The sequence below is a fragment of the Dermacentor andersoni genome, chromosome 11, assembly GCF_023375885.2.
Source record: "Dermacentor andersoni chromosome 11, qqDerAnde1_hic_scaffold, whole genome shotgun sequence".
NCBI lineage: Eukaryota > Metazoa > Arthropoda > Arachnida > Ixodida > Ixodidae > Dermacentor > Dermacentor andersoni.
This window is the reverse complement of record NC_092824.1, coordinates 13,266,245-13,290,859: the sequence shown is the minus strand read 5'-3', so window position 1 is coordinate 13,290,859 and position 24,615 is coordinate 13,266,245. Positions and strand designations below refer to the sequence as shown.

Below are 24,615 nucleotides of genomic sequence, written 5' to 3'. Positions count from 1 at the left end.
AACGATTATTTAACTGCTCAAATATTATATTCAAAGGAAAATGTCAGTGCGAAAGTTGTAGAGCATCCTGAAAAATTCCCAGTCCAGCTTTCAACTGCTCAATAGATGTAATACAATTTTTTTTTTTCAAGCTTGAAAGAAGCCCGTGAATACTCGCAAGAAATGCCACGCAACTAACCGCTCGTGCACCTGAACACCATTTGGCTCCTTTTTCAGACTTGAAAAAAAAGCACTTTTCGAAAATATATTGCAAATTGATTAATCATTATTGACTATGTTTTAGGCAAACTGCATGAAATAGCGTGACTGCCACCTCAATTTTGGGCGACATGAATTTACTCCATTTTCATGTCCAAATCCTGCAATACATGATGCGTGTTTTGAACTCGTTGTGCAATTTAGGGCGGTTTTGACTAATTGAAGCTTCGGACCCTAATAATGAAGTCGACAACTTAAAATGAAATTAGTACATAAACGGTCGCTGTCAGTACTCCATACTCCTTTAATCTAGTGTAAAGTGCTTGTGAGCCATGAAGTTGGTAGTTCTAAGCAGTATTTCTCATCCTGACCTGGTGCTACAGCCCAGTTACTACGGTGCCACGCTGCTCAGTCATGCTGGTCACAGCTTCAATCTAGGCCATGGCAGCTGCCCTCCAATGCGGGTAAAATGCAATAACGCTTATGCACTTAGGTTCAGGTGCACATTGAAGAAGGCCAGGTGTTCAGAACTTCAGGTTGTGACTTGGGAATGTAAAACCCCAGATTGTAATTTTAAAATCTAAAGGTGCTTTATTGGGAGCAGGACATCATCTTGAGCATTTACTGCACTGCCATTTCACCAAGAAGCTCCGAGTAAATAAAAACAATTTCTTAGACAATGTCCATATCTTGCAAATATTTACTGTGAAACATTTACGAAGCAGATCGGCAGGCTGAAAAGCCCCGTTGGCATCGCGTGGCTCGTACCCAGTTCGTTCGCTGGCTGCGCCCTACCTGTTGGTGCTGAGTTTGTCGCTGCTGCTCTACGAGCCAACACACCCCCCTCCCAGGTCTCCCAGGTAGCAATTTCCAAGTCATCTGTGTGGAGGATTCAAAATTATCGCCTTTCACCCGTACCACCTCAACTAGCACCAATGCTTAGAAGATAGGGACCTGCAGAATCGCCTAGATTTCTTGAATAGGGTCCTCACAAAAGTCAATGCGTAATCGGACTTCTTGAGCAACATCATGTGCACAAATGAAACCAACTTTCGCTGAAACGCCTAGGCAAATTTGTCTAATGCACACTATTGGAGGGACTCCAATCTACACTATGTAAAGCGCAATTGGCACGAGTACCAGTGGTTGCTCAATGTGTGGTTCGGAATTTATGCCGATGCTATAATCGGTCCCATCTTCTTTGATCACACACTGACTGGACAGCGCTACGTGGACGAAATCCTTGAAGGAGTGGTGCTTGAGTTTATCAGCGCAGTCCCGTTGTCACGTCTTCTACTTCTGTGGTATCAGCAAGATGGGGCACCTGCACACAGCAGCAGCCGAGCACGAAACTGGATGGATGCGACTTTTCATGCGCAATAAATTGGAAGGCATGGGCCTATAAATTGGCCGGCTTGATCATCTGGCCTCTCTCCACTCGATTTCTTTCTTTGGGGTTATGTGAGAGATTGTGCTTACATGACCGAGATGGACGTCAGATTAGTTCAAGGTATGAATAACGGATGTCTGCCGTAGAATTCGCGTGTCGGTCATAAGGAAAGCCCCTGAAGATGTGATAACGCGGACATAGTACTGCGTACCTACGAAATGAGGCGTATTCGAACACGTCCTCTGGGCAGCAACTGGTATTCAACGAAGCTTACGAATTCCTTGATAACAAGGACGCACTGAAATCTTATTTTCTTTTCTTTGTGCGCGCACACATCTTGATAGCCTATTGTGCTCGTCTAGAGGTGGTATATTTACTTTCGTAAACGCATCATTTCTACAAGTTGGTCGCTTTCCGGTCTATTTCGCTTTTATTTTGTGACGCGAACCTGTTTTAGCAACACTTATACACTTTCATGAAAAATAAAGCGGTCACTTTAATTTGGCTTCAGTCCGAAGCAAGTTTCTGGCGCAGGATATAGCTTCGCGCGCACTCTTTCTATGCGGTGCGAGCAAAGCCAGGATTTTGAAACATGCTATGCCTATTAGATTGCTTTTCGAATCCCGTGCGTGGTCAGAGCGGCGCTTCGGCCCCATTATCAAGGGGCTTTTGTTATCAGTGTGATCAGTCGGCCTTGCGAGACGGATAATAAGTGTGACGTAGAAATGAGATGAAGGAATAGAAGCGAAGCTGCGAAACCTGCTGTTGGTGCTCCTGTCGTGCCATTATAATGGTGCTGCGCTGTCTATTCGGGTTTGCGACAGGCAATGCAGTTGCTTCAATCAGCTTATTTGAGGACGCTTATGATGTGGGTGGCAGCGCACTCACGTGGTATTTTTCATACTTCGTGAGGCTACTTTGGCAGCCGAAAAAATTTGTACACAATTAGTACGTCACTGAAAACACCGCTGTTAGATGTCATTTTGAGCGCCTACAAATGCATCATGGACACTTTGAAAATTAGTACCGCACTTCTCGAGTTAGATGATTACTTGCATTTACCGAATTAAATATCGGTAACGAAAGAATTACTGGCGGCTACTCCACTGCACTGGAAACAATACGCACTACGTTTTCTTCGAGTAACGCAACAGCTCTTTTTTTTTAATCTGGATGCGTGATAGTTAGGGAATACAGTATAATTCACTACATAACAGAAATTACGCCAAGCCGGATTCACTCGAAATCAGGATTAACAGGAGTCATGCGCAGCAGCGCTTATACCGGACTCACACAAGAAAAAAAAGAGAGACAGAGAGGCTGCAGTTTCGCCTGAAATTCGAAGCAATACTTGTGACAGCCAAGTATGTGACAATAACACGAAAGAAGACTACACCACGGAGAGGACTCAGGCTGTAAAACTGAACTGTCTCCTAGTATAAGGTCTTGTATATACTCATATAACGCCGTCACTTCAGCGCTCAATTCGAGGTCACTCGAAGTTTCTTGAAGTGCAAGAATGATATATATATTGTTAAAAGTACGGGGAAAAGGGGTTTATTTAGGCGTGCGAGGGCAGGAATGGCAGGCTACGAACAACAGGAATGGCCGCTGCACAGTCTTCGTTCTCCTCTTCCCTTCTCTTCTTGATCCCCGCGTACCTTTTACGCGCTTGGACGTAAAATATACCTCTCCTCGCAGACAAAGCCCACAGGGCGAGTCAACTAGCTTGTCGTGGCGTGCATGATTTCAATCGTGCGACGTGCGCGACTTGTGTCCTAGCAGAACGTCTACCAGTGTTCGTGAGGCGCGTGAGAGTATAGTTCACTTCGCTGACTTTGTCTATGAAAATATATGGTCCATCGTAGTTTGCCAGTAGCTTTTGGCACAAACCGCGCTTCCTTGTAGGAGTCCAAAGTCAAACGAGATCACCAGGGTGATATGTAACAGGCCGACGCCCTGCGTCGTAGCGGGCTTTGGAGTTTTCTTATGATGCCAAAGTCCGCAGACGCGCAAGTCTCCGAGCCTCTTCAGCGAGGCATAGCGTATCGGTGACCGTAGGATTGTCGTGGTGGTAAAAAGGGAGGTCAGTGTCGAGCGTATACCGGGGCGGCCGAGCATATAGAAGGAAGAAGGGGCTGTAGCCGGTTGTCTCGTGATTGGCGGTGTTGTAGGCGTAAGTAATAAATGGTAGAACATCATCCCATGTCTTGTGATCGGACGCAACATACATGCAAAGCATATTTGTGATTGTTCGATGAGTTCGCTCAGTGAGGCCGTTCGTTTACGGATGATACGGCGTCGAGTGCCTGAGGTGCGAGTTACATAAATGCACAAGCTCTTCCACGATATCCGCCGTGAATTGACGTCCCCGGTCGCTTGTGATAACACCAGGCGGTCCATGTCGCAGAGCAATAGCGTGAAGTAAGAAGAGCGATACTTCGGTGGCGGTGGCTGATGGTATAGCCGCCGTCTCGCAATAGCGCGTGAAATAGTCGGCGCAGATAATTATCCAGCGGTTCCCCTTAGATGACTTTGGAAAAGGGCCTAGCAGATCAATTCCAACTTGCCGAAAGGGGGAGCTGCGAGGCGGCACAGGTTGAAGGAGACCAGATGGGGCAGTGGTTGGGCGTTTCCGACGTATGCAGCTGGCGACATACAACTCAACAATATGTCGCATCCGGGGCCAGTAAAAGCGTTCTTGAATGCGATAAAGTGTGTGCACAGTGCCTACGTGACCGGAGGTAGGGTCATCGTGCATAGCCTGAACGATTGCTAGCCGAAGACGCTCCGGCACCACTAGAAGGAAGCGTGCACCCGTGCTTGAGTCGTGGTGGTACAGGAGCCTTTTGTACAGGAGCCCGTCACGTAGACAGTAGCTGCTTGTTGCACTTGAATGGGCAGAAGTGAAGAGTGGCTCCAATTTGGTGTCTGTCCGTTGTTATGCTTTGAACGCATCGATATCTGGAAAAGCGGATGTCACAGAAGCCACGAGATGATCAAAATCGTCTGCGTCGCAGCCCGTCGTGGTAAGCGACATACGGGAAAGGCAGTCTGCGTCAGCATGTTTTCGGCCACTCTTCGTAGGCAACAGTGAAGTTATATTCCTGCAACCTCAAAGCCCAGTGCGCAAGGCGACCACAAGGGTCGCGAAGGTTCACGAGCCAGCACAGGGAATGGTGGTCTGTGACGACTAGGAATGGGCGTCCGTACAAGTACGAGCGAAATCGCTGAACTGCAAAGATTACAGCGAGACATTCTTGCTCTGGTCACCGTGTAATTTCGTTCAGGTTTGCTTAATGAACGGCTTGCATAAGCAATCACGTGCTGACGGTCGTCATAACGTTGGACCAAGACGGCACCCAGACCGACGCCACTAGCATCTCTGTGGATTTCTGTCGGCGCAGTAGGATTGAAGTGGCGAAGGATAGGTCGGGAGGTCAGCAGGAACTTCAACTGACAAAATGCAGACTCGCCCTCGGGTGTCCACTCAAACCGTGCGTCTTTATGTAGCAGATTTGTCAGAGGATAAGCGACGTCAGCAAAACCAGGAATAAATCGGCGAAAGTAAGAGCAAAGACTCAGAAAACTACGAAGTTGCTTCACTGACTGCGGTGCACTGAATGCCTCAACAGCTGCCGTCTTGAGAGGATCAGGCCGGATACCGTCTTTGTCAACAAGATGACTCAGCACAAGGGTTTGACGGTCCCTAAAGCTACATTTCTTGGAGTTCAAAACCAGGCCGGCGTTTTCGATGCAGTCGAGGACAATATGCAGGTGCGTATTCTGCTCATTGAATGTGCACCCGAATATAACAACGTCGTCAAGATAGCACATACAGATGCTCCATATTAACCCACGCAGAATGGTGTCCATGAACCTTTCAAAGATTGCTGGAGCGTTGCACAACCCAAATGGCGTTACATTTAATTCGAATAATCCATCCGGGGTTATGAAGGCTGTTTTCTCCTTGCCTGCCGGATGTATCGGGATTTGCCAATATCCTGAGCGCAGGTACTCTGAAGAAAAATAAGAGGCCGAATGAAGGCAGTCAATTGCATCATCAATCCGGGGCAGCGGGTAGACATCCTTCTTAGGCACGGCGTTTAATGTTCGATAATTGACGCAAAACCTCCAGTTACCGTCTTTCTTTCTGACGAGTATGACCAGAGCTGCACAAGGACTCGAGGACTCTTGTATTATCCCATTTTTCATGATGTCACTCACATGTTCCCCGATTATCTTGCGCTCGTTAGGCGACACGCGATAAGGCTTTTGCCTGATCGGGCGTGCAGATCCCGTATCGATAGTATGGCGCGTTCGTGACTCGGGAATCGAGAACGCTTTGTCCGGCTGTGCAAAGTCACTGACAGATGCTTAGAAAGCGTATCCACCAAGCTTTGGCGCTCCCTTGTGCTGAGCGACTTGTTTATCATAGACAGAAGCTTTTTGTCTGAGACGCGGCGAAGGTCAGCAGGTTCATACGGCGGGTCTATTAGTACGGCTACGGACGAAGACGTGTATTCTGTAAAGTAGGAGAGTTTCAAGCCGTCTGGAAGCAGGACGGGTTTTGCCGAGCAGTTGGCCGTCCACAAGCCAGCACGCCCGTTGCCGATGGATACCACACAATGAGGGACAAAAACGGTCTTCACACAATTTAGATGCGTTGGCTCTACGGAGGCATCGAAACAGTCAGGAATTTCACCGCGACATACAACCGGCACGCACACAGAGGTAGACGCAGGCACAACAGTATCTGCAGACACATAAAGTTGACCTTGACTGCAAGTCTTTTCTAAAAGCCCGGACGAAACATGGCCATCGACACAAACTTCCCCCGAGCGACAATCAACGGGCGCACCGCACTGCCGCCAAAAGTCGATGCCCAAAATCACTTCGTGCGTCGATCGGGGAATAACTACAAACTCCGTTGCGAAAACTCCACCAGTCAAGGATACTTCAGCAGTGCACACACAAACAGGGCGCTACGACTCGCCGCTCACTCCACAAAACGTTGCAGCCTGGTACAACGGAAATACAACTTTGCGCCCCAGTTGACCTTTAAAACCGAGACTCATTACGGATACAGTTGCTCCGGTATCCGCTAAAGCCATTGTAGAAACACCATCAACAAGTACGTGCACTTTGTTCTTAATCATAGCAACTGCAGGGGGCATTTTTGTCGATAGCACGTGTCGAGCAACCTTACCCCCATCGGCCGCGCTAGCTAGCTTTCCGGTTGTGAAGGCGAGGCGGAGCGGCGCACTGGCGATGGAGATTGACGTAAACGCGGTGCACGAGAAGTTGGCGGTGGCGTCAAACTCCTGTCAGATGCCGGCGAGCGGCTCCGGAAGCTTCTCTGCCAGTAATCGTTGCCAGGAGGGACGCCAGCTGATCAAGAGGCGGTGTATGGCTGTTGAGTTGTCCTCGTAGGAGGTGTGGTCCTTATTGAAGACCCCGATCGACGAGTCCACGTTGTTGGGCGACGATTGCAAAATCTCGCTATGTGGCCCGCGGCACCGCATTGGAAACACACCGGCAGATGCCGCAAATTTCGGTGTTCTTCCATGTAGTCACGCATGTTGCTGTCGACTGCATAGCCAGCAGGTGGGTCCCATTCATCATGGCCATGCATCGGCCGCCGGGAGGCGTGCGGGTGGCGAGGGCGTTGGTCGCAGTCATGATCTTGATAGCTTATGATCCCTCTCGTTTGTGGGGTAGACCTATACTCGACGGCCGCTGAGTGAACCGTGGGTTGCCATGCGGTCGAAACGGCCGTGTTTCTCATCTCTTCTGGTAAGTACGCACCAGCGATGCTGGGTGTGCAACGGTACATCTCTTCCCGATGCAGCAACTCTTCGCGAACAATCTGCCGTATTGTTGATGGAAGGTCAACACACGAACTTGGGTCTACACTTGCCACCGTTGTGACATTAGCCAGGCGACCAAACTTCGGTATTATCCGTCGCATCGTCAGAGTCTCAAAGGTCCCGCAGTGGCGAAAACACGGAATCCAAGCTTTCCTTGCCGATCAAAGAATTGTAGACGTCTTTGGCTATTCCTTTCAACGAATGTCCAACTTTGTCATCTTCAGACATTTGAGAGTTGTCTATATTACAGAGTTTCAGCACTTCTTCGATATATGTCGTACAGGTCTCGCCGGGAATCTGAGCTGTTTGTGAAAGCGTCTGTTCAGCGCGTTTCTTTTTTGCGCTAGAGTCTCCAAAACACGCTCTGAGCTCCTCTACGAAAAGCTCCCATGAAGTGAGCGTGTCTTCGTGATTCTCATACCAGACGAGCGCTGTGTCGGTAAGGGAAAACACAACATTGGACAACTGTGCGGTCGAGTTCCAACTGTTACATCGGCTCACCCTTCGGTAGTTCGTGAGCCACTCGTCGACATCTTCTCCGGCTTTTCCTCCGAAAGTGAGTGGCACCCGGTAGTATTGCCCCGGAACGCCAGGTGCTGTCCTTGAAGCCGCGTCAGAACCTTCGGGAATCTGGCAGGCGTATTCAGGCATATCAGGTGAGGGTGGTGGAAGTCCGGCAAGTCGACGGCTTCGGCGAAGTCGTAGCAGCCTAGGCTCCGTGGTTACGAGGTGTACCCCGCACCTTCCACCAATTTGTTACAAGCACGGGGAAAAGGGGTTTATTTAGGCGTGCGAGGGCAGGAACGGCAGGCTACGAACAACAGGAATGGCCGCTGCACATTCTTCGTTCTCCTCTTCCCTTCTCTTCTTGATCCCCGCGTCCCTTTTACGCGCTTGGACGTAACAATATATATATATATATATATATATATATATATATATATATATATATATATATATATATATATATATATATATGGGGTTGGGAAAGCTAATCGGGCCACATCCCTTGACCTTACCCCACCCCCCCGGAAAAATGCAAACACCTTTAAAGAAAGATTGTTCTATTTCCAATAAACAGATTGACAGCTTGCCCTTCCAGTTCCATACCCTTGGGGAAAAAAAAAAGCTTGTTTCTTGGAAGGTAGTCGCATGCGAAGTTTGTGATCACAATGCTTTATTCCCGGGACCTGTATATTTATTTGTATTTTCTCTCTTTCCTGTTTTTGATTCTTTCGTTTCATCGAGCACTGGTTTTTATCAGGCTTTCTTGCTCTACTACTTCCTGGTAACGTTTATAAATCACTGCATTCTTACAATGAACCTCTTAATTAGAAGTTGGCGTGCCCTGTTCTTACTGCTTTACACTATACATTCTTGCTACATTGCCCAAATTTATAAGATTTTATAAGGTACACAAAAGCATCATAAGGGCCAATAATGTGACTTGTTGCAGTCTGAAAAAATAAAGAATAGCCTGGCTGGAAATGGCACCACATAACAAATAGGACGAACAAGGAAACCGAGATTATTTAACAACAGAACGTTCAATGTACACCGCGAGTAAATGTTGGCCGACAAGCAATAAACCGCACAAACACACAGAAGGAGAAGCAAAAATTAATGTGTTTGCTGACAGGAAATGTATCCATCTCTAACGGAGGCCATGCTCGCAAGATACTGCCAACGTTTTTATATCTATAGCTTCCATAATTTCTCTCGGCAGCAGATCTGCACAGAATGCTAGCTTCTCTCTTTACATTGCACGCTGAGATGTCGATGGTGCATTGTAGAAGAAGAGGCTAGCATTCTGTACAGATCGGCCGCCTAGAGAAATTACGGAAACTGTAGATGTAAAGATGCCGGGAGAATCTTGTGTAAGCAGGCCTCTGTTACACTTGCAGAGATGAATGTGTTTCTTGTTGGAATCTGTATGGACCCGCATCAGTTCTTCGTTCTCCTTTTTGTTTAACTTCGATTTATTGCTTGTGAAACAGCATTTACTAGGCATGTTCAACAAACTTTCATTTGTTAGTGCGCCTTATGATCGTCTTTGTCTCTGGCAGAAAGGTGTTCATTCTTTTTACAGGGAAACTGTATATGCCTAGGCTAAACGCTCGTGGTCCGACCACAGAAACCCTACTGCGGGGGCATGAGCCAATATTTAGGGTGGTATGAGCCATTGCATTCGTCTTACTTGACGGACGGGCAAATTTCTTGTTGGGTAGGCATAGAAATGCTTGCGCATTTAACACAGATACATTTATCTACATATTATTGCAGGGAAGGGATACAGAGGGGGACGGGGTTAGGACAAGATCGTGATGACATAATTATCTTGCAGCAAAGATGTGGCGGGCCATTGGCTACATCGATAGTGACGTCGTTTCTCTCTCGCAACAGAGCGCGCTTGCAGCAGTCTCTCTCCGACATTGCAATAGGTTCACAAATGTGTCCCTGTATTTATTTGAATCAAATGTGCGGCCCCGGTGTGTCACTTGGTAACTACAGCACATAACCGAGCCATAAATACTATGATTAACGCATTACGAAATAAAAATGCGTAACATAATTCAGAAACACTTTGATTAACCCACTGGATTAACACAATGAACCACTCACTGCACACTCCATGATGGTGATTATATATGGGAAGCATGATGTGTGGCATTTCAAATAAACGATGTGATAAACCCAAGCCATATGTGTGCGTAACCTCATTAAGAAACACAGATGTAACCAATAATCGAGAAAGAACTTAATAAACCGTCGCAATTAATACAGTCAAGAACAGTAAAGCCGCACATATCAGCTTCGCTGGTTTGCCATCTGTACGGGGTGCATGTGGCCGGTAATTTTTTCTGTTATTGCTTGTTCAGTATTGTTTAATATTTTGCCCTTCTTCGTTTTGTAACTACCTTTTTATTCCCTCTCACCTAATACTCCAACCTTAAAGCCTGCGAGGTATGTAAATAAATAAATACATAAGCACATGTCATTCATTGATCAGCGTACACCACACCATCCCTATCTCAATAAAGAACACTGTGTTGGTGTTTCGCAGTGTGGATTATATTAACTGCTGTTTGCATTTTGGTATAGTTTGTGAGCAGTGTAGTGCATAAACATTACATGATATTAAGGTTGTCATGATGGATTGTTCAAAATAAGACCGATTGTATATATCGTAGTTACCTTAACAGCATTTAATTGACCACTTGACGAAAACTTCGCATAGATTCTAACACGTTCACCGAATCCGCTGTTCTTCTTTTGTTTTTCTTAGTAATGGGTCGTTTCTTCGTGGCCACATCCTGTAGATTTGAAAACAAAGTTCAATAAATTGCTTTGTTCCAACATATTTTTTTAAATGTGTACATGACTGTGATTGCAACAGCAGGATTTGATACAAACACGCACACTATAGGATGCGGAGGATGCGGAGAAAGGCTCAATGTTTACAAACTCCACAATGTTTGCATCCTGATGCTTATGAAAGTGAACAGTTTCATTCCATGGCTGTGTAATGATAGGGAGAAAGAAAACTTAATTGGGCTCATGGAACAAATTCGCATTGACAGGCTTAGAGATATAGTCATTGCTTAACACTTTCAAACTCAATAATTATAGCTTGCTGTCGACATTAAGGAAGCCTTCTGACAGCAGAAAAAAGAATCCGTTTCACCAGCTTTGAGATTGAATTGCAGGCAATTCAAGCTGGTATAAAATTCTGCAAGTAGAATCTGTTTAGGAATACCAGATAGGAATAAACATTGAGCCTTTCATTTGTACTTTCTCTGGCTGAGCAATCTAGTTTGAAATGACTCCCATTTGCAAGTCGTAACAATGTTGAATAAAAACCGGATATATCATGACTGGCTTAAGAAATCTGGATGATTGTTATAAATTACAGTGAAAGAGCTATAATATCTAATAATATTAATAATATAATAATATTTATTTCCACGTAACAGGCTAACCGTGAGCGGCGTGTGAGGCTGAGCAGAAAAGTGTAAAACCCTACAGCAAGTATACCTACCGTAGGCTTATCCTGCATTATGGATAGCGGGTATTGATATGGTCTTCTTGTTAGAAGTTCACAGTATATACGACCAGCGCGAGGCACTGGACAACAATGTGGACGAGAAGCGTGTGTTTTCGAAAGCTATGATGCCATGTACAGTTTCTACAGAAGTGATGGTAACTGCTCAAAATATGTGATGCGTCGGCTTTTGTGCCTGCATTAATATTCTGAGAGAACTCATATATATATATATATATATATATATATATATATATATATATATATATATAGCACACGCACCGTGATGGATAAACCAGACTAGCGCTAAGGTTGTATTTCACAGCACAATTTCTATTACACGTTCAGTAATCACACAGATCATTTAAGGCTTCGTTAAGGGGCAAATGAGGGCTTTCGGGTTGCTGTTTTTGTCGCGTTTGGTGCAAAAACATGGCTAGGAACAGGCAGCGCTTATGCGTAATCACGAGCAATATACACACATCATTTCTCCAGAAGTTGACGCTGAGCACGGGTAGCGCGAGGATCTGGTTGGGCTGACACGGCGACTTCGTGGCAGCTGAATGCTGAACACTGCGTATGCGGTGAGGGCAGCTATATGAAGTAGCGTTGTTGAGCGGGAACACGGGCGGGAAGAAACGGAGTGGTCAGGACAGACGCTCAGTTTACAACTGAAGTTTAATGAAAGGTTTTCGAGGGAGCGGGCGGTCGCACATGTGCAGTCAAAACGCAGATACAAAGCTCATGCATAATCATTTGCAAAATTTGCAAGAAATGCTAGCCTCCACGGAGGTACCTAATTTCATCATCCGTCAAGGCAAGAACTAGGAAGCTCACCAACAATTATGCGGCCTGTAGGGTGAGCAACACAGCAGCAAAGAACGTCAAGCAGAAAGTGAGAGAGGCTGAAATAATCTCATGGTTGGCGGCAATTGTTGGGGGGAAAAACCTGCCATGAATAAATATTTAAGGGGAAAAAACGAAATCAGGAAAGAAACAAAATATGATAACTCATACGGAAGCTCATTACTTTTCGAAGCGAGATCAGGATACCTTATGACAAGCACCTAAAAGCGAGATATAAAAAGGAAGAAGAAGCATCTGCTTCCGTCGGTAAATCTAGGGAAACGATGGATCACGTTTTCTTAGAATGTGAGGAAGTCTGCCCAGCGATTGATTTAGGCACCACCGGCCTCCTTGAAACCCTTGGGCTCAGCGAGAACAGGGGCAATGTAAGCATGCGCGCAATAGAAATTAGTAAGAGGCGATTGGAATATTGGTGGAAGAAAAGTATGGAAACGAAGAAAACAGAGATGCACTAAAACAATGTTCCCAATAGAAAGTCAGAAAATTTGGTTATGGGAATTCATCGTGGGGTTTTCTTCTTTCTTAAAATATTAAAAGCTTGGTGGTGCAACTCACCTCCCCGTTCCAAAGGGGACGCTCATTACGTGCATCCATCCATCCATCCATCCATCCATCCATCCATCCATCCATCCATCCATCCATCCATCCATCCATCCATCCATCCATCCATCCGGTAGTGTCCCTGTATATACTCTCGCAGGGAGTACAGTTGGGCATAGGTCCGCGTTATGTTCCAGCTCTGCAGTGAAGCTACTCCTGGCGTGCGGAGGAGGCAATTGCCGTGCGGTGTTTCATTTGGTTTTTTGTCTGCTCGTCGCGAGGTACATGCGGCAATTCATCGCAAGCGCTGAGCAATTGTAGCTTTGTAGCAATTGCTGCGATCGGGTGGATGTCTGATTTTCCCTTTATGAAGCGCTGAGCAAGATTGCACTTTTTAATGCAGGCTACGCTTGCATTATTGGCGTAGCTGTAGAGGGGATAGGGTGCCAACGCCCCAAAATCTTTTGTTTGCATGCACAATATACACACACATATATAAACACACGCACGAAGGTGCACAAAGGGGGTAGGGATCACCTTGATCCCCCGAGATAAAATCCTGTCTAAGCCAGCGCTTGACCAGCTCAAAAGTTCGCGAGCAAACGCGCATTACCTTGCAACAAATTGCAGTGCAGTGTTTTTCAGCATGCACATTAAGTTTTCTAGCCGAAGCCTGAAGGCGAGCAATGTTTTAAAGGGTGTTTAAGGAAAACTTGACACACTAAAGGTGTACAATTATGTGAGTGCATTATGGCTGCAAAAACCAGCTGATGAATGATTGTCGCCAAGCGAACTATGGACCCTGCAGTTAAGTCAGGGACCGTTAACAGAGCGTCATTTCTCACTAACCGTCGTTCACAGCAGCTGCACGTTTTCGACATATGCGGTTCAGACACGTAGATATCAATGCATTTCAAAGGTTCATATGCGCACATTTTATGAAAGGCTTATATTTAGCTGCTTTGTAGCAGTAAATCTGCAAGTGAAAAAAACATTCAAGATGCACGAGCTTCTAATGAAACTAATTTTGTACAAGGGAATGGATTACCAATGGCTGGTGCTAGAAGGGAGAGTGCTGGTTCTTGGAGCCTTGGGGCGCCGAATTCAAAGCAACTGGAAAGACAACAAGCTGTTAAGAGTAACAACAGATTCTATTTACTGCGCTAATCACATAGGATGGCATACTTGCAAAGTCACACATTGAAGACCGTAATTTATGACGAAGATTTTTTCTTTGTCTCTTCATACTACTCATGTTAGTTTACTATAACACGGCACCTATTGAACATACATAAAGAATTTTACGAGCGTCACGTCGTCTAAGGCCGATCGAACAAGCAAGATATTGTGGGCGGTAAATGCTGAAGTCGTGATAGCTGTCTCACAACCGGGAGGACACGATGTTTTCGCTTACTACAATACAATGAACACTAGCACATCAGTCAACGCTACATGAAAAATTGGAACGCCGACAATAAAAAAAGAGGACAGCAAAACCAGGGTGCCGTACGCGAATTGTACCTGCTAGTATTTGCTGTTTTGAACACACTGTTCTAGACCCTCAAAGTCAGAAGAATCGTACAAGTAACACAGCGAATTGGGCGAGTTGGTAAGTTAACATTCTTGGCGTATACGTGCGGCGCGACACTGACGTGTCGTTGATTCTTTGTATCTGGTCTGTGTAGCGCTGCACATATACATCAAGTGAGCAACCTCTCATGCCAGGCGTGCGCATTTCAGCGTGTACAGTAGTGTTACTTGAGATAAATCCTACTTTAATGTAAAGAAGCCGAACTCACCTTTGTAACCAAGGCGAACGCACCTCGCACATGCTGGTACCTTTCGGAGCCGGCCGGTTTTGGCCCATAGCGGTCTCCGACGCACGTGTGTCCGTCCGCACGGCACCTGCACAAAAAGCTTTGCCATTTTCCAAGCCGTTTGTGGTTTGATGCGCCCCGTCATACTGGAATACAAGTGTCAATATGATTTGTTGCGTATCGCTTCACCAAAGTCCTTAACTAAATATCGTCGAATACTGTACCTGCAACCTGGAACCGAATAATGCAACGCACGCTCCACGGTTCGCTGATTGTAATATCGATGGGACTGGCGAAAACGAGTCGGCGCCGCGCCCGTAAAGTCGGCTTCGCAGCGGCGCAGTTCCAAATTTGACGTCATTTTGCACCACGTGATAGCACTCGGCGAATAGGGGTGCGAGCGGCGCCGGAAAAGTTATGCGCAACTCTAAGAAGCGGGACCCCGCCAGGAAGGGAGAGGACCAATCAGAGCGCGCGCCAGGATAAAGGGGACGAGAGGGGTATAGGAGCCGGCATGTGTCCTTTCGCCCGATTTTCCTTCTGCCATGTTTCGCCCCAGGGTTTCCGCTCGGCGCGAGTGCCCGACGTCGCGCAAATCCCGAGCTTCGAGAGCGAGAAGCGCAAGCAAAGCGCTAGCGGAGGGAAGCCGCTACCGCCGAGGATCTACAACGGGAAGCGCAAGCCAAGCGCTGGTGGCGGCAAGCCAACCCCCACCTTCAAGATTAGGCAACCCAAGCGCCAGCAGAGGCAAGCTAACCCCCTATTTTGTTAGAAAATGAAACAATGCCTTTTTTTTTCAAGAGTTCAGCGGTATTCTGCCGAACTCTTGACTACATTGGCCTCCACCACAAGTATGCACAACCGGCTATCACTGGGATTCGACCGTTCTTGACTGCGTCTACGCGACTGGCAGCCTTCAAGACGCTTCTACGTTTCAACCCAACCTGTAAGTTTAAAGAGCTCATCCCCAAACCATTGCGGCTACAGCCCCCTGTGAAGTCGGTGTTCGGCCATCAAGTGACTTCGAGAGCGGAACGGCAGCTACTTCAAGCACGCATAGAAGACTGCTGGCGCATTGTGAAGAACCTCGAGTGTCGGTTTTCTTCGCTACAAGGCAGTTGGTAATTATATTGCAGGAGGTCGTCACTGAAACACAGCTTGTTGCGAACCAGGAAACGTGACAAAGAATAAAAAAGCAGACGGCATCACAAGAGAGGAAGCGGAACGCCTTGATGGCAAAAATCCTGAAACGCGCAACTCCTAACATTGAGGTTACGAACGTGTCTTCCTTCAAGTTAACCACTCCGGAAAACAAAATTCGAATTCGTGGTCTTAACTTAAACCAGGGGAAATAACCGGACGCCCGGAAGGTCGTGTGTGCTCTCGAAGGCGCAATTTGCTTGCTTGAAAAAGATGTGCAAGACGATGTCCGCACGAGAGCAATAGGAATACTCTCGAGTATTCGCAAACCTGGCTCTCAGCAAGTTCTTTCGGAAGACGCGCGTCAAGCGGCTTGATTCGTTGCACCAAAACAAGAATATCACCATTTTGCCTACCGACAAAGGTAACATCACAGTGGTGCCCAACCGCCCAGTGTACCAGTCGAAAATGGAGAAAATACTTGGGCACAGCACGACGTATGTCAAGATGGAGAGGGATCCAACCCAAAAGGTTAAAGAGACTTGCAAAAGCTGCTATCTGGTATTTTTGTGGGACGTGCTCCGTCAGAAAAGATGTTATACCAGGAGGCGGAAACTCCCTATACCTACCTTGGGACACTCGGTCCCAGGCCGATGCACGGCAACAGCGCCGCTTCCACCACTGGCGGTTGCCAGATAACCAACTGGAAATAACTCACAAACAAAACAGTGCCTCCATGACGTCGCTAATGAGCTCATAGGGTAGAGGTAGAGGGCGCGCCTTCGGGAGGAGGAGGCTTGCCGCGAAGGCCTCCTTTCCCACTTCCCATGCAAGCTGGCTGTGTTCGTGTTCTCTTGCAGATCCGCGGAGCAGTCTGCTAGAACCCGCTAAGTGTGCAGTGTTTACGAATCGCTTTTTTTCTGTCGCGTTTTGCTTGGACGCTTCTACTCATCTTTTAAACCACTGCGGCAGCGCTCGTACACACCAGTGCCAAGCAATCATAATGATGAATATTGATTTAGCAAACCATCGTTAACTACTAACATTCACATGTAATATATTAGATTTCATCACTTCGTGAAACTAGTCGCTTTGAGATTCATAACTTATTGTTAAATTTAGGGCTGCAGTTCAACTAGTCCACAGGTATAGTGGGGGGTAGTATAAAGAAAGTAACTTTCTGGCGCCATCAATCCTTAATTCTGTTCGCGTGTTGTGAAGTGAATCAGCTAAAACTGGCCGATTTCTCAGTCAGCCAAAACTCAACACGAGTAAAAGTTGAACGTTTTTGTTTTTATTCACACATTCTATACTGGAAAATGACTGACCTCCACGCCGTGCGAAAGCGCCTGTCTGCAGAAGCAATTTTCATTCACAACTGAAATTTGTACACTATGAGCAAACATAGATTCCAGAAGATCCAAACCAATGCGAAAATTAACCATCAAGGGCTGGTCACACGGAACTTGACTATCACGCATGTTATGACGGCGACACATTTTGTGGCTTACAGAAAGAGTGTAGAGTACAATACTTGTATTTCGTTGATAGTATGAGAAGTAAGGACCTACAGAATTTAAACTGGCTACATGTATCTGCATGAACAGGAAGTAGTCTATAATTGTTCTCATTATTTGAACTACATGCCGAATGAGAGAGTGTATTTGTATAGTGCTTACAAGCGCATATAATGTGCCTGTCGTCATACTTTGCGTCATATTCATATATACAGAAAAACACGGCGAGTAGTTTTGACACAATAGCAACGCAAGGAACCGAGATTTCACAAAGAGAAACTTAATAGCACTCTTCATCGCAAGGAGTATTACCAGTTCGCACTTCATTAGCATTAAATACGCTATACTTGTATTACTGGTATTATTAAGTACATTTTGCCTGCAAAACAAATAACGTTGCGTCTCGTCTATAATACGGGTGCTCAAAAACTTCCACACACCGAAGCTGTACCTAAAGCAAGGTAACGGAGCATATGGTACCGTCTACGCTCCAAAAATCAGATAAAATAGAGAGCTTCAACCTTCTTCAGTACGATATCTTAGTAATGGTGCATCAAAACGCAACAAGAAATTATGTACGTGCATCCTTTTGCCGTCATTGCTCTTGAAATTTGATAAAATGTTATGGCTGTCTTTCTTTTTCTTTAACCTTGGTTGTATGTGTCGACAAAGTAAAGAGTACAGAAAATGTATAGCGCAACAAACACGCGCTCAAGCCCTTCAGTACAAGTATTTCACCGACAGCATGCAGATGGGCTGCCATCATGATGAATGGGTCGAGCAACGCTGCTCCTTCGTCAGACCACTGAGGCTTGCATAGAACTGGTTTACTCACGCAGACTGAATACCTGCTCAGAAAATATTGTGAAATACTTGTGCTTACCAGCGGAGGTTAATAAACCTGAAAAACGTCGCAGAACTGGAATTCCCGGTGTTAGAACACCAAAGTGTGGCGCAAAACATGTGGTGCCCTGATTTAGCCATCTTCGTCTAATGCTTGGTTGACCTGGTTCCCTGCGTCCTCCGTTTGTTGCACGCCTGATCGAGCTTCTCTACCTTATCTAGCCCATCTTCATACGTGGGACGACAACCGAAGCAGATGACGAAGTGGGATCCGACTTTTTATATTGCTGAGGAGTGGCAAGGGTGAACGGAGGTAATTAACCCCGACAGACGCATGAAGACAGCCACTTTCCACGCATCGCGCGGTCAGAAATCACAGAAATAAGAATTTAAAGTCAGGATGTGCGGCAACCGCTTGGAGCGCGCATGTTCCTTGAAACCGAAACTAGCATTCGCCTTCCGAGGTTGGTTACACTACCAACTACTCTGCACCAATGGTTCTGCTCCAGCCATGTACGTCTTGCTGAAGATCCACAAGATTGGGACGCTTCTCAGGACCATGGTCGATTTCACAACGCACCGCTGTTCCGCCCTTTAAGGTATCTTCACGGCATCTTGGCGCCCCTTCCAGGCAAGACGGAAACACCCATCTGGAACACAAGTGATTCATCAACGAGGTGAAAGGTATCACTAGTGATGAAGATGAAGTATTTGTGTCATTTAGCGTGGGCTGCCTTTTCACCAGCGTTCCGGTGGAACTTGTCGAAAGCTCCAGACACTTGCTTCACAATGACCCGACACTGCAGGACCGCAAGTGGTTGGACGTCACTGAGCTGTGCGCCTTATTACAGTTTTGCTTGTCCAAAACGTACTTCTCATACAATGGTGCATTCTACAGGCAAGTTCTGCCTCCCTTTGTTGGACGCACTGGTCAAGCATGCTCCCAACGGCCTCACATTCAGCGCGTAGCGGAAGCCAACGCCTCTAGTAGATGCCTCGGTTTCGAGTCAGTTCGTCCGGCAGCCTAAAAGCACGTTCGTTCGTTAGTTCAATGGGCCATTCGCACCTGTTCTGATGCAAGCAGCCTGCAAGAGGAGCTTCGGATCATTGAAGAAGACCTAACGAGGAGCGGGTACCTCAAGCATTTTATTTGGAGGACGACGAAGTTCCTGATGCGTAATCAGCAGACTGATATACAAGCCATGCACGCTTCAGCACCGAGGCATAAACGCATTGCTGTCCCGTATATTTAAGGTGTTAGCGACACCCTAGCTCGGTTTTTTCATGAAACGCGGTGTACAAATTGCGCATGTGCCAGCAAGCAAGCTTAAAGGTGACTTGAATGTGAAGTATTCTCTCCGTTGCACACGTTTGCCCGGCGCGGTATACAAGATTCCATGCGCCGATTGCGAATAGGTGTATATAGGCGAAAGCGAAAATTTCTGCAGGCGTCTCAAAGGGCACAAGAATGCCGCCAAAAGCAACAGTGACAAATGTCCTCCCAGTGCATGCTGAGAAGACAGGTCATGAAATAAATTGGGACAATGCGCGTATCATGGCTACAGAGAAAAACTAGACAACGATGTGCAATCTCGAATCACTAATAATTCCAACGACAAATTACACAATGAATAGATCATCTGGCACCCTAAACCGCGTGTACTCCCGAAATTTGCGTCATGTGCTCAACGCTATTTAAGAGCCTTGTGCTTAGCCGACATTGCATTATGAACAGAAGATCTGTACGGATCCCGAAACGTCATTTTACTTTTATTTGGACCTTGGTCAGTGACCTGCTTCCTTTTCTAACAGTCCTTTTACCTGACCGCACGCTATTCTGTTGAACTCTCGACTACATTAACCTCCAACTTCGAGAGTCGGCGCAGAGACGTCGATGCAGAGATTCCTCCCATGGGGTGGGGCCACAGCTGCCAGGTGTGTGATAGACTGTGGTTTGATCCCAACTTCACTCATCTGAAGAGTGTGCGCAATTCGGAACCGAAGCTCGAATCTAGCAAAACGACGACAACGCGACAAAAGGCTTTCATGAAAATCACGCTAAACACGAGTTTAAACTTTAGAAAACGACCACCAGCTTCGCTATTTTGGCTGCTTTCACTGTGTGGAACTGGCTTTACTTGTCTCTCTCTCTCTCTCCCTCTGCCCCCGCCCCGCCCATGGCGAGCAACGTCGCTGCTGCGGATGTGCGATGGCGAGCGCCATCTTGACGGTGTTGCAGGGAACCGAGCGGGGCGCGCCAATCCTACTATGACAGACATGAAACGGCAGCTAGAAAACGAATTTGGGTTTGAGTTTCCGCGTAACAGAATTACGTTTTCTCCTATATTGAAATCACAATACGATCGAGGCTATCATGTCTGTAGATTGTGTGTACTTTACGAATTTTCTGGCGCATATTACTTTGCGAAATTAGTTCAGCAACGCCTCTGCGCCACGTGCAGGGCCTGCGTGTTTCTAGATGCGCAATGATTTTTCTCTTACGGGCAACGTCACCGACGCCGACATCGGATTTTCTGCAGCGCGGGGCCCTTAACGCTGTGTGTTAAAACGCTTCAATGTTGCCCGAACAACGGGCGCAGACATAAGCAGGAAGATCTTGAAGAGCTCGTTCAATACATTCCTTATCTGCGTAAATGGCTTCTTGCCGCTCAAGTGTCAAAATTTAATTTGCTTGGGTACGTTATTTCTCTATACCAAAGGCTCGTTTGGCAGGTATCTCACCGGCCACCATTCGTTCAGCCCTTGCTGTCAAAATTAGTCTCCGGTACCTATCCTCCTCAGTTGCGTCGACCTTTTCCTTCATAACTAGAATATCGTCTTTACAATCGCATGCCTTGTTCTCTCGTTCCAAAGTCAGCCTGGTCTTTGAAACGTTCGTTGCTTGCACCCCGTGCCAATTTTTTGTATTTGTTCCTTTTCACAGCTCGCCTTCTGAAGCGCCATGTTAGACTGCAGTGGAATCTGGGATCGGTCCACTCCTCAGTGCTTTCCTTATAGCACGCTACGTAGAAATGGTTTGACGTCATAACAACTTCAAGATCGCCAAGTTATTCATGTTTTAACATTTCTCAGCCGGGGTACAAATGCCATTGTCGTTTTACCAGCGTGGCAAAATCATAGATACGTATGATTGCGTAACAAGTAGTCACTGATGACGTCACAATCCGTGTTTCTCTCGCTTCCGCTCATCCACCACGTGTGTAGGAACCAACAATTGCATGTCGTGGGCTCGCATCGAACGGCCGGCGTAGAAATCACTCAGTCAAGGTCGATCCACATGTCGCGAAGCTTCGGGGGAAAAGCGGTTGAGTACAAATTGTCACCGACATCAGCAAGGGGGGTTATGGGAGCAGTGATTGAAGCGCGACTATGTTTGGAGACAACAAACACCGGGAAAGAAACAAGCGCTTCTTAAGTCAAGCGAGGCACAGTTAGATTCATTCAACGAAAATAAAATTCATGGTGAATTTCATGTATTCGTGACGAGTTAAGAAAATAGAAGTTTATTTAGTTTATTATTAATAAAAATACATTTCTTTTCAGCGCCCATCGTTACAGGGGGCGTTGACGCTACTATCACTCGCAATGCAATACACGTCTTGAAATGTGCAGAAAGGCGCGCTCGTAAAGTTCACCTGTTGAAATACGCCCCGCTCACACGTTGTGCTTTTTTGCTAGGCGAAGTTTGTCTGAATGTGGTGTCGCGGGTAGCTTCATCGCTTCTTGACCTATTCTGTCAAAAGTAGTGAGTTACGACCGCCAGATAATTGTGTGGTTGTTTCCGTGCGACTGCGCTGGCCGACGGGATTGACATCCGACGACTGGATCAGCACTCTACACGTAAAGCTTTCGTCACCCTCCAAAGAAATTATGTTCTGTGCAGGCGTGCGATTTCGGCAACCATACGGCTGGCCTTTTCCTGCATGGTTTTCCGCGCTGAAAGCTCGAAGCGCCCTTCAAGTCGAATGGCGGGGCATTTGAATATGTAGCTCCAAAGGCAGGTCAACAAAAGAAATTTCGCGCCTTCGAAAACAAAGTGACGTAACTTTTGCTTTTAACGGATATGGCGTCACATTATTTTTTCTTCCGCCGTATGTGTTCCCACCACATACAGATGGCGCTAAGCCATGCACCGCCGATGAACCGCCATATCTTGAACGTATGGGCTCATATTTTGAACGTATGGGCTCACAAGAACAAGATAACATCAGCACAACAGATCTTCAATAAGGGACTGAAATTCACAAACCAAACAAATATCTTTTACTAAACTTTAAAAAAAGTGATTCAACTGTATTTATTCATGTATTTACTTATTTGTTCGTTTATTTATTTATTTATTTATTTATGTAGCCTCCAACGCTGAGCCACTTCTTTGTCTTTTTCCAGTGCCCATTTATCACCGGCTAACAAATTTTGCGAAGTTGTCATTCGGCGCAAAATGCGTATTCCTGTATCGGATCTTTCTGGAATGTTTTCACTGATTGTTTCTGTTGTCTATGTTGTTGCCTAACCTGGTGTAATCAGATTGCGTGTGTGATCTGAAAAGTACTAGTTGAGCATTCGAGAACGCACTCGAGCTCCAGCTATAACGCTGAAATCTTCGACAAGTCAGGTCGCCGCACTTGACTCGCAGATCACATTTTGATTATCTGTGCTCGCCATTATCGTTCCGCTTGAGTGTAACTTCTCTTTGTGGGCATAAGTTTGCAGAATAAAGGCTTAGTTTCGTGGCTATCGCTTGTACCGCGGTCTGATTCTTCACCGTCACTACAACGTGGCAATACAGTACAGTACATCATAAAATGTTTACAATAAACAATGATAGCAAGATATGAGAACAAAGTGAACCACGTTATGTTGACTACGGCAGGTACAAATTATTGCCTTCAACCTGAATTAAAGAGCGTGATCAACAATTTTTTAAATGAAGCACAGCTGGCAATGAACACTATTTCAGCGGCAAGGTTGTTTCAATCTGCAGAAGTTTGCAAAATGAATGCGCGAAGAAAGGTTTCAGTATGAAAGAAAACAAATCCCACTTTGTACTGATGATGCAGACGAGAAGAGTGATAAGCAGGCACTGAGATAAGCTCGGTTCGTAAGTGTTGATGACGACATATTTTGCGAAGTGACAGTGGTGGTAAAAAGGTAGATTATACTGGCTGCACAGTGATAATTGACAGTATAAAGCGAGTGGTACTAGTTTATATTTTAATTGGTTGCTTACAGAGTACCATGGAATGGTGGCAAATAAACACAGCGTATTCTAATTTGGGACGAACGAGCGTTTTAATGCGAAACTTTCTTTGTGAACTTCAGATGCCTTGATGACCTTGCTAAAATTATGGCGTAAGTAATCCTAACGTAAGGTTAGCGTTGCTATTATAAGGTGGCTGTATCAGCGCTGTACGTTAATTTTTAAGATAATAATGCGTCTTGGTGCTTGTGTGAAGTCATGGACTCAAGTGCAGTACGTATGGGTGCCGTACCTACCGACTGGAAATTGGCAAATGTTGTGCCTGTATACAAAAGTGGGCCTAAAACCTGCATTGAGGACTACAGGCCAGTATCTTTGACTAGTATTACATGTTAAATAATGGAACACGTTATATTTAGTTGTATTATGTCACATCTAGATAAGCATATTATGTTAATGCAATCCAACGTGGATTTCGGCAGGGTTTTTCTTGTACTACGCACCTTTTAGAATTCACTCACGATTTGGCCCAAGCAATAGACAAAAGGCATATAATTGATTGCATCTTTCTAGATTTTGGTAAAGCATTTGACGTTGTGACTCATGACCTACTTATAAGCAAATTACATGCCAACAAGTTGCACAAAACGGCAATTGCATGGATATCTGAATATCTTTCACCTAGACAACAGTCTGCGGTTCTCAATGGCATCTCCTCTGATCTTGCTGCAGTGACCTCTGGAGTACCCCAAGGCTCTGTCTTGGGGCCCCTCCTATGTTTATTATATATAAATGGTATCACTAGTGGTATTACGTCATCTCTGAGGATGTTTGCAGAAGACTGGGTAGTATATAGGATAGTGATGGTGATTTTAATGCACTTTAGAATGATTTAGATAAACTTTCAATTTGGTGTGCGAAATGGGAAATGTCACTTAACGTTTCAAAATGTGTAAACAGCCCCTTTACAAGGAAACATTCATATAAGCATACGAGTACAAATTAAATAGCGTTACTCTAAACAGGGTTACGGAATGTAAATAATTCGGAGCTTGGTTTACCTCGGATTTAAGGTGGAACAGGCATGTGCTGGAGGTAAGAAGGAAGGCGGCAAGAAAGTTGGGCTTCCTCCGTCGAAATTTTCTCCAATTACCTAGTAAATTGAAGAAA

General features: G+C 45.9%; 1 protein-coding gene across 1 annotated transcript in view; it reads left to right on the top strand.

Annotated features, from left to right (window-relative positions):
• LOC126517910 (arylsulfatase B-like) overlaps nucleotides 1–24,615 on the top strand; it is a 307,571-nt gene that overhangs the window by 257,165 nt on the left and 25,791 nt on the right. The window lies entirely within an intron of this gene.